The sequence below is a fragment of the Pelophylax lessonae genome (genome assembly GCF_965119305.1).
Source record: "Pelophylax lessonae genome assembly, chromosome: 8".
Taxonomy (NCBI): Eukaryota; Metazoa; Chordata; class Amphibia; order Anura; family Ranidae; genus Pelophylax; species Pelophylax lessonae.
The window spans coordinates 46,240,786-46,249,986 of record NC_138775.1 but is presented as its reverse complement, the minus strand read 5'-3'; the positions used below and the strand labels follow the sequence as shown (position 1 = coordinate 46,249,986).

The following is a 9,201-nucleotide window of genomic DNA, read 5'->3' as shown; positions in this document are numbered from 1 at the left end:
TGGCTGGAAGGTGAAGGCTGTGTGTTGTGTACAGATCAGTTTTCAGTCAGGGTGGAGGGATGTTTGCTGTGTCTGCTATGAATGACAATAGTAAAACAGCCTGAACACACTCCCAGGGGCGGTTGGCCTCCAGGTTGCTAAGCGACAAGCACGCTGATGTTACTGCTCTGCACTTCCTGCATCACTGCATGGACTGGGGATATTTCCTGTACATTCTACTGGACCCCACAGGATCCCAGGGGCCCCTATTCCTGAAAGCGTCAGGTGAGTCCTAGAAGTGTTCAATGAAAATACTGCAGAAGCCTGTATGACATGACACAGAACAGAGGTCTTTGGGGAGACCATGGCCTCTTATTTTCATTACCTTTTATCAGATTTAATAAGACGCCACGTGATTGCACCATAAAGCCGGGTACGCACAATGAGAGCCGGTTCACACTACTCCGACTTGTCAGGCGACTTGGTAGCCTGACAAGTAGCGATCCATGCTGTGCAATGGAACCGTTCTAATCAGAGCGACTCAAGTCGCTCCGACTTAGAAAAAGGTTCCTGCACTATTTTTGGAGCGACTTGCATTGACTTCTATTATGAGAAGTTGTTTGCAAGCCGCGATGAAGTCGTGCTGCACGGGCGACTTTAAAGTCGCCCAAAGTCGGGGCGACTTTGAGTCGGAGTAGTGTGAACCGCCTCTGAGATTATCAAACAAATCATCTTTTTACATGCTAGTCTCCATATCGAAAACGAGGAGATTACTAAAGTACAAACATTTTCATACGACAGAATAAAAATGTGGAAGTGATGTAATATATTTGTATTGCATTTTTGGGTGAAAACTGTACTGATTGAAGGCCAGTTCACACAACGCGCAGTCCATGCTTTTTTTTCTGCATCAAAAAACGCATGGAAAGTAGGGTATATGGTTTCGGATAGCATAGTTCACACCAGTGCGATCAGTTTGGGGGCTTTACAGTTCCAGAAAAAAAAGTAGAACATGCTGTGTTTTTCTTGCACTAGACGGTGCCGGAATGCAGTAAAACACACAAAAAAAAAAACCCACAGCGGAATGCACTGAAATGCATCAAAAACGCACTGGATCCCAGTACAGTGGGCAAAAAAAAAAACAAGAAAAAGGAAGAAAAAAAGCATATGAAATGCATCCGAAAACGCATGAAAATCGCACTGGAAGGCACCAAAAACATGTTAAAAACTTTTTAAAATCTGCATCCGAAATGGATCTGGAGTGCGTTTTTGTGCTGTGAACCAGCCTTAAATGAAAATCATACTATCTGTTAGGCTAAGTTCACATGTAGGCGTTTTGGGGCGTTTTTGGGGAGTTTTTCTGCTCTAGGATCAGCTCAAAAAACGCCCAACAATACAAATCCTATTCATTTCAATGGCCCCTGTTCACATCTGAGCGTTTTGACGTTTTAAGCAAAACGCCCAACGCTCAAAAAAGTACATGGGCTTCTTTTTGGGCAGATTACAGGCGTTTTTATTTTTTTCCATTGGTTACTAGTCAACCTAAAAATGTCTGCACAAAAACACCTGTAAAAACGCATGTAAAAACGACTGTTAAACGCCTGAAAAAAAGCCCATAAAAAACACCAGGAAAAAAATGCCTAAAAAACGCCTGTAAATAGCAACACCAAGATGTGAACATAGCCTTATCGTACAAGAAAAATGTTTGTGTTTGTCCCTTCAGAAAATATCAAACCAAAGCTGTGTACTAACATTTAGATTATCGTACAATCGCTTCGAAAGCCTGGTTTCACACTAGCGTAGAGTGTGAACACGCACAGAATTACACGACTACACGAAATGTGTGAAAAAAGCGTTTGCGATGCCATTGGTTGTCATTCACACAGGGGCATAGGCCTTTTACAGTGTGAATGAGCTATTTTTTTATGTGCGTGCAGGCGGCAGTGAATGGAGTCGCAGAGCCTGTACAGAATCACATGCACATCTAAGTTTACAGGCGTGCAGAGGTGTGTGTGCCGCACTGAGCGCAGACACTAACTGCATACTCTTCCCTGCACACAAGTGAAACCGGAAGTGTGAGCGAGTCTGTGAGCTTCCTTGTCCCATGTAAGGCAGTCATAGAGCCGGTGTTCTATCAGATTTCCCTACCCTGTCAGATTTCCCTACCTACGTCATTTCCGGTTGAGATCAGCTGTGGATTCGTCATGCAGCAGCTTGTAGCCACGTCACACGTCCTATTGGGCATGCGCAGAATAGGTAGGGAATTTTGATAACATCGTAAGGGGTCAGGCAAAAGTCCTACTGCGCATGCGCACCAACGGGTCGGGCAGCGGGATCTCTTATAACAAACATCCATCCGATCTCCATGGCCCACACTGCGCCGAACCGGCGCTGCACCGACCCGACAAAATCCGATCTCCATCCCCCACACTGCGCCGACCCGACAATGAGACAGTGGGCCTGCGCGTGTGGGTATGCGCAGTAGGACGTGTGACGCGGCTACAGCTGGTGCATGACGAACCCGCACCGGAAATTACGTGGGTAGGGAAATCTGATGGGGTATGGTTTCCTGACAGAACACCGGCATTCACACTCTTGTAGCTCATGAAACAAAATGTGCAAAAAAGCGTGTCAAACTTAGGCCCCTTTCACACGGGGCAGGCTCCATTCCAATAAGCAGGGGATAAGTGAGCTGATCCCCGCTGATCGGAGCAGAGCGGGATGGATGACCCCACTCTGCTTTATGGGCTCCGTAAATGTGTGTTTACACCCGGCTACCTCCAATCCAGTCCACCAAAACGGATTAGGACGCAGTTCTCGTCCTTTTTTTAGCGGACCAAATTGGACCAAGAGGTAGGGACAAGTCCATTTACACCCACCTGTCCAACAGAGATGGATGGACCTTCTGTTCCAGTCTGCAAGAAGAAATGACGGGCAGATTTGATCAGAACTACCATGTGAAGGGGGCCTTAAACTAGCCATATTTTTTTTTAAATCTGACATTTTTTATTGAAAAATACGTTTTTGCAAACAACACAGCAAAAAAGAGAAAAAAGGAAAAACACCAAAGATGAGGAACTATTTCTCCCACTGACACCAAAGATGAGGAACTATTTCTCCCACTGACACCAAAGATGAGGAGCTATTCCTCCCACTGACACCAAAGATGAGGAACTATTTCTCCCACTGACACCAAAGATGAGGAACTATTCCTCCCACTGACACCAAAGATGAGGAACTATTCCTCCCACTGACACCAATGATGAGGAACTATTTCTCCCACTGACACCAAAGATGAGGAACTATTCCTCCCACTGACGCCAAAGATGAGGAGCTATTCCTCCCACTGACACCAATGATGAGGAGCTATTCCTCCCACTGACACCAAAGATGAGGAGCTATTCCTCCCACTGACACCAAAGATGAGGAACTATTTCTCCCACTGACACCAATGATGAGGAACTATTTCTCCCACTGACACCAAAGATGAGGAACTATTCCTCCCACTGACACCAAAGATGAGGAACTATTCCTCCCACTGACACCAAAGATGAGAGACTATTCCTCCCACTGACACCAAAGATGAGGAACTATTCCTCCCACTGACACCAAAGATGAGAGACTATTCCTCCCACTGACACCAAAGATGAGAGACTATTCCTCCCACTGACACCAAAGATGAGGAACTATTCCTTCCACTGACACCAAAGATGAGGAATTATTCCTCCCACTGACACCAAAGATGAGATAATATTCTTCTCACTGACACCATGTATGGGATACTATTCTTTTCACTGATACCATTTTCTACTCCCATGGGCCACAGCCCAGCCCCCCTAAGGTCTAAAGCAGGGATCCTCAAACTACAGCCCTCCAGCTGTTGCAGAACTACACATCCCATGAGTCATTGCAAAACTAACATTTGCAGACATGACGAGGCATGATGGGAATTGTAGTTCCTGAACAACTGGAGGGCCATAGTTTGAAGACCCCCTGGTCTAAAAGGTAGTAAACTGCCCTTTTGTTTAGAAAGTTTGGAGACCCTTGTATTAGAGGAGCCATGGAAGTACATCAGACATAGGAGTAGTGGAAGTACCTCATAAAAGAAAAAAAAAAAACAACAAACAATAAACATACATTGGGGGAAAACTTGTGAATATAGCAAACAAGTAAATCTAAGTGCCGGTTCACACTACGTCGCTCCGACTTCGGGGGCGACCTGTTAAGTCGCGTGCAGCGCGACTTCGGCGCGACTTGCACGGACTTCATAAAATGAATGTCAATGCAAGTCTCCTCCAGGTCGCCCCAAAGTAGTACAGGACCCTTTTTCTAAGTCGGAGCGACTTGTGTCGCTCCTATTAGAACCGGTCCTGTACCGCACAATGGAAGCGTGACGGACCGCGACTTGTCAGGCTGACAAGTCGCGGTCCAAGTCGGACTAGTGTGAATACAGTCTAAATCACCATGCTGGGGTGCGTAAGGCCCAAATCCAACCTATAGGCACTACAGAGCGGTGACTGCATGTTTGAATCAGTAGGGGGAAAGCATTGATGGGCACAATGGGAGCTGGGCTGATGCGTCAGGGCAATGGTCTGTCATATGGAGAGGTTGCAGATCCTATATAAGTGTTTCCTGTCCAAGCCCGGGATTCTACCAGAATACCGCTACCTGACCCAGATTCAACCCAGGCCTGGTTCTCAGCCAAGCTAATTTACCTACTCTAACAACTAACCTATTTACACCTAGCACATAGCTAGAGGGTGGTACACAATATTTAAATGTACTTTACCCAAAAGGGGAAGTTCTGTTTTAAGTCCTCCCCCCCTCCTCTGGCTCATTTTTTTTTTTTTGGGGGGGGGGGCGAGCAGACACCTAGTTTTGACAGGTACTCTCCCACTTCTTCTCGAATCGCTGAGGCGCTCCGAGCAGAAGTTTTCCTCTCTCCTTCCCTCCTTGCAGTCTTCTGGGACACGTCACAAGTCCCGGAAGACTACAGGACCACAAAGCACAGTGTGGCTCGCACATGTGCAGTGAGCACCTGGCTATGAAGCCGCAAGCATCATGGCCAGCTGCCCATAGTTAAGATGCTGCCACTGGGAACCTGAAGGCTAGTGAAGAACCAGCCCGGGTAAAAATGGCGCTGGATTCCTGGACAGGTAAATATCCTTTTAGTAAAAGTCAGCAACTACAGGATTAAAAAAAAAGAAAAAATGATGTATTATATTTATAAAGAACTGCTTTAGGTAGAGAAAATTCTTGTGCCATACTGGTATTTAGTACTAAACCTATCAGGGGCCGAGATGTATCCCGGGGAACTATAGGCCGGTCAGCCTAACATCAGTAGTCTGCAAGATTTTGGAGGGGATGTTAAGGGACCAAATACAAGACTTTAGTAATGAAAACTGTATTATTAGTAGCAATCAGCATGGATTTATGAAAAATCGTTCGTGCCAAACCAATCTATTAACCTTCTATGATGAAGTGAGCTGCCACCTAGATAAAGGTAAGCCTGTGGATGTGGTGTATCTGGACTTTGCAAAGGCCTTTGACACCGTTCCCCACAAACGCTTACTGTACAAACTAAGGAAGGTAGGTATGGACCATAAGGTGAGTACCTGGATAGAGAACTTGCTCCAGGGGAGAGTACAGAGGGTGGTGATTAATGGGGAGTACTTGGATTGGGCGGGTGTGGAAAGTGGGGTCCCCCAGGGTTCTGTCCTGGGACCAATCCTGTTTAATTTATTCATAAATGATTTAGAGGAGGGGATATCTAGTACAATCTCAGTATTTGCAGATGATACTAAACTAAGCATGCCAATATCTTCTATGCAGGATGTGGAAACCTTGCAAGCGGACCTGAACAAAATAACGGGGTGGGCAACTACATGGCAGATGAGGTTTAATGTTGAAAAATGTAAAGTAATGCACTTTGGGGCCAGAAACCAGAAAGCAAGCTACTCACTAGGGGGGGGAGCCTCTGGGTGAGTCTAGGATGGAAAAAGACTTGGGGGTACTGGTAGACAACAAGCTTGGCAGTGGCATGCAATGCCAAGCCGCTGCAAGTAAAGCCAACAGAATACTGGGATGTATAAAAAAGGGGATTCACTCCAGAAATAAAGAGATTATTCTCCCACTCTACAAGACTCTGGTCCGGCCACATCTGGAGTATGCTGTCCAGTTCTGGGCACCGGTCTTCAGGAAGGATGTGCTGGAACTGGAGAGAGTCCAGAGAAGGGCAACAAAAATAATTAGGGGAATGGAGGACATCAGCTATGAGGAAAGACTACAAGCACTGAACCTATTCTCTCTGGAGAAGAGACGACTGAGGGGGGATATGATATCAATGTACAAATACTGTACTGGCGACCCTAGCATAAGGAACAAACTATTCAGAGAAAGGAGATAAAATAAGACACGTGGCCACTCACTAAAACTAGAGGAAAGGCGGTTTAACCTTAAAATGCGTAAGGGGTTCTTCACTGTAAGAGCGGTAAGGATGTGGAATTCTCTTCCACAAGCAGTTGTATCAGCAGGGAGCATTGATAGTTTCAAAAAACTGTTAGATGGGCACCTTAGAGACCACAACATACAGGGTTATACAATGTACGGTTAACAGCAAACACACACACACATCATAGGTTGAACTGGATGGACTGATGTCTTTTTTCAACCTCACCAACTATGTAACTATGTAACTATGCAATTTAGCCTTTAAGTCACATCTTTGTATTTTATATTGGAAAGTCAGGGTAAACAAACAGTAGTGGTAAAAGGCATTTGTGGGTTCAACTGATCACATTTGATGTATTAATTCCTCATGGTCTGTGTACTTGGGGGCATGGTAGGCACAAGTCCCTTGCCTACCCCTTTTGTTAGAAGATGTCCCTCAGTCTCATCTTTGAAAGATGGAGGTGTGGGTGACCAGGACAAGAAATGAGAAGGTATGGGTGTTACCAGGACAGGTAGAGGTAGTTCATCATTCCTGCTTAGGTTGGGAATTGCCACTTCGACAGGAAGCAGAAGCGTATATACAGGGGTCGCCATTGCGACCCGGCCCCATGCTCCCGGTGGCCCGTGCAGCCCTCCTGTACAGCTGGATAGGAGGATGGCAGGGGCAGAGTCATGTAGAAGAACTCATGTAGAAGAACTGATCCCTCCATGTAGCCGCTGAATGCCCGCGTCTCCTCCTCTCACAGACTTGAAAATGGAGAACATCGGTTCCTCTACATCAGTGGTTCTCAACTCGGGACCCACTAACAGGCAAGATTTTAAGTATTACCTTGGGGAGTTGCAGACTATAATACTGCAATCACTGAGCAGCAAATGAGATCACCTGTGATGTAATTTAGTTATCTTGCAAACCTGGCCTGTTATTGCGCTTTTCCACTGCATGGAACCGAACGGTTCGGCTCGCTTTTGTGCTTTTCCACTGCTGGTACTGCATGGTATGGTGTAGGAACGGTACGGTACGGTACGGCGGTGCTTTTCCACTGCATGGAACCGAACGGTACGGCTCTCAAAAACAGTACCTACTCGATTGTGGTTCCAACAGGTACCATACCCGGTACCATATCCCACAATCCTTTGTATGCAGTCACTACTAGCCACTGATTGGTCAGAGAATCCCACCCACCCTGTTGTTATCCCACCCACTTAACTTTAGTACTACTTTAGTGGAAAAGCAAACCGTACCGTACCGTACCGAACCGTTCCAACACCGTACCATGCGGTACCAGCAGTGGAAAAGCAAACCGGGCCAAGCAGGGCCGAGTAGAGCCGAGCCGGTACTTGCAGTGGAAAAGTGCCATTAATGGGTCTTGAGGACCGGAGTTGAGAACCAATGCTCTATATGCTGCTCTTGCCACCTCTCTATCGCTGTCCTGCTGCCCCTGCCCCTGTGTGCTTCCCTGGCTCCCGCTGGCTGCTGTGGGGATCTGTCAGGATGGAGAGTGGGGAAGAGCCCCTTCCTTGTCTTGTTCCTTGTACTGAATCACTGACTGTTTTTTCATTCATTCATAGCTGAGGCATAGTAGACTGTACACAGCTATTCCCGTGCATTCATTCTGTGCAGCTGAGGCTGCAGAGAAAGGGACTAGAGAACTAGAGAACTAGAGGACAAGAGAAAGGGGCCTGTTTAGACTTCTGACATTTCACCAAGGCCCCCCAACAGGGGTCCTAAAAAAAAATATGTAAATAATTATAGAAAATAAAATTGTAAAAATAAATAAATAAATAATACAATGAAATGGTAAAAATACATAAATAAATAAATAAAACAAAAAAAAAATAAAATAAAAAAAACGACTGACACCAGTGGTGGAACTACCAGGCTCGCAAAGGTTGCACTTGCGACTGGGCTCTGGCGTTCCACCACCGTGGGGGGACTCCAAGATGGCAGGCAGTTGACCAGCTGTGGAACCATAATAAAGGCTCCCACGATGGGAGTAAAGGACCCCAGGATCAGTGGGAAGGGCCCCGGTCAGGGACCAGGGGGGCCTTAATGGTTTCTTGTATTGGGACCCTGAAGGTTCTAGTTACATCTCTACAGGAATTGAGAGTAAAATCTCCTCAAAGAAGACACATAGAGCAATGAAAAAAGAGCAAATATTTTCATTCTTTGGCCTTGTCCACATGGGGTGTGTGCATCCGTGGCCCATGTGAGGGCTGTGATTACCCTGCACAGGGATGCACAAGTGTTCTGTACAACCCCGTGTGGACAGTTCTATTGTTGTCAATTGGGACACAGTGGAAGGGATTTACGAAAAACTGGAGCACTAAAAGTAGTGCAACTGTGCATGGTAGCCAATCAGCAAGCCACTTGTTGGGGGGGTACTTGTGCGGGCTCGATCCCGAGCCGCACTGTGTGGCTATTGCCGCACAGTGTGGCTTGGCCCCACCTATCGCTCTTTCATCACTGGAGTTGGTTGGCTCCTGCTACTCTCACCCAGTTCAGTGAGGAGGGAGAGAGAGAGCAGATGGCACATCGCTAGGACGAGATCAGCCACCGGTAAGTATTAAAGGAGGGTTAGAGAGCAGCCGCACCTCAAAGGACTTTATGTTAATGCAGAGAATGCATTAAGGTATATAAAAAAAAAACTTTAGCCTTTAGAACAACTTTATTGTTTCTGTAGCACTGCCCCCTAGGGAGCTGCTGAGTGTGGATTCCCCTGGGTTACCCATAGCAACAGTCTATAAAACTTATCACTTGAATACTTGGCTCAG

At 46.4% G+C, this 9,201-nt stretch overlaps 1 protein-coding gene across 1 annotated transcript in view; it reads left to right on the top strand.

Annotated features, from left to right (window-relative positions):
* Positions 1-203: 203 nt before the first annotated feature.
* The window catches only part of CFAP20DC (CFAP20 domain containing), a 476,046-nt gene continuing 467,048 nt past the window's right edge, over positions 204-9,201 (top strand). Inside the window, exon 1 of the mRNA XM_082266497.1 lies at positions 204-264. The gene's annotated coding sequence lies outside the window, so the exon portion shown is untranslated. The remainder of the gene's footprint in view (positions 265-9,201) is intronic.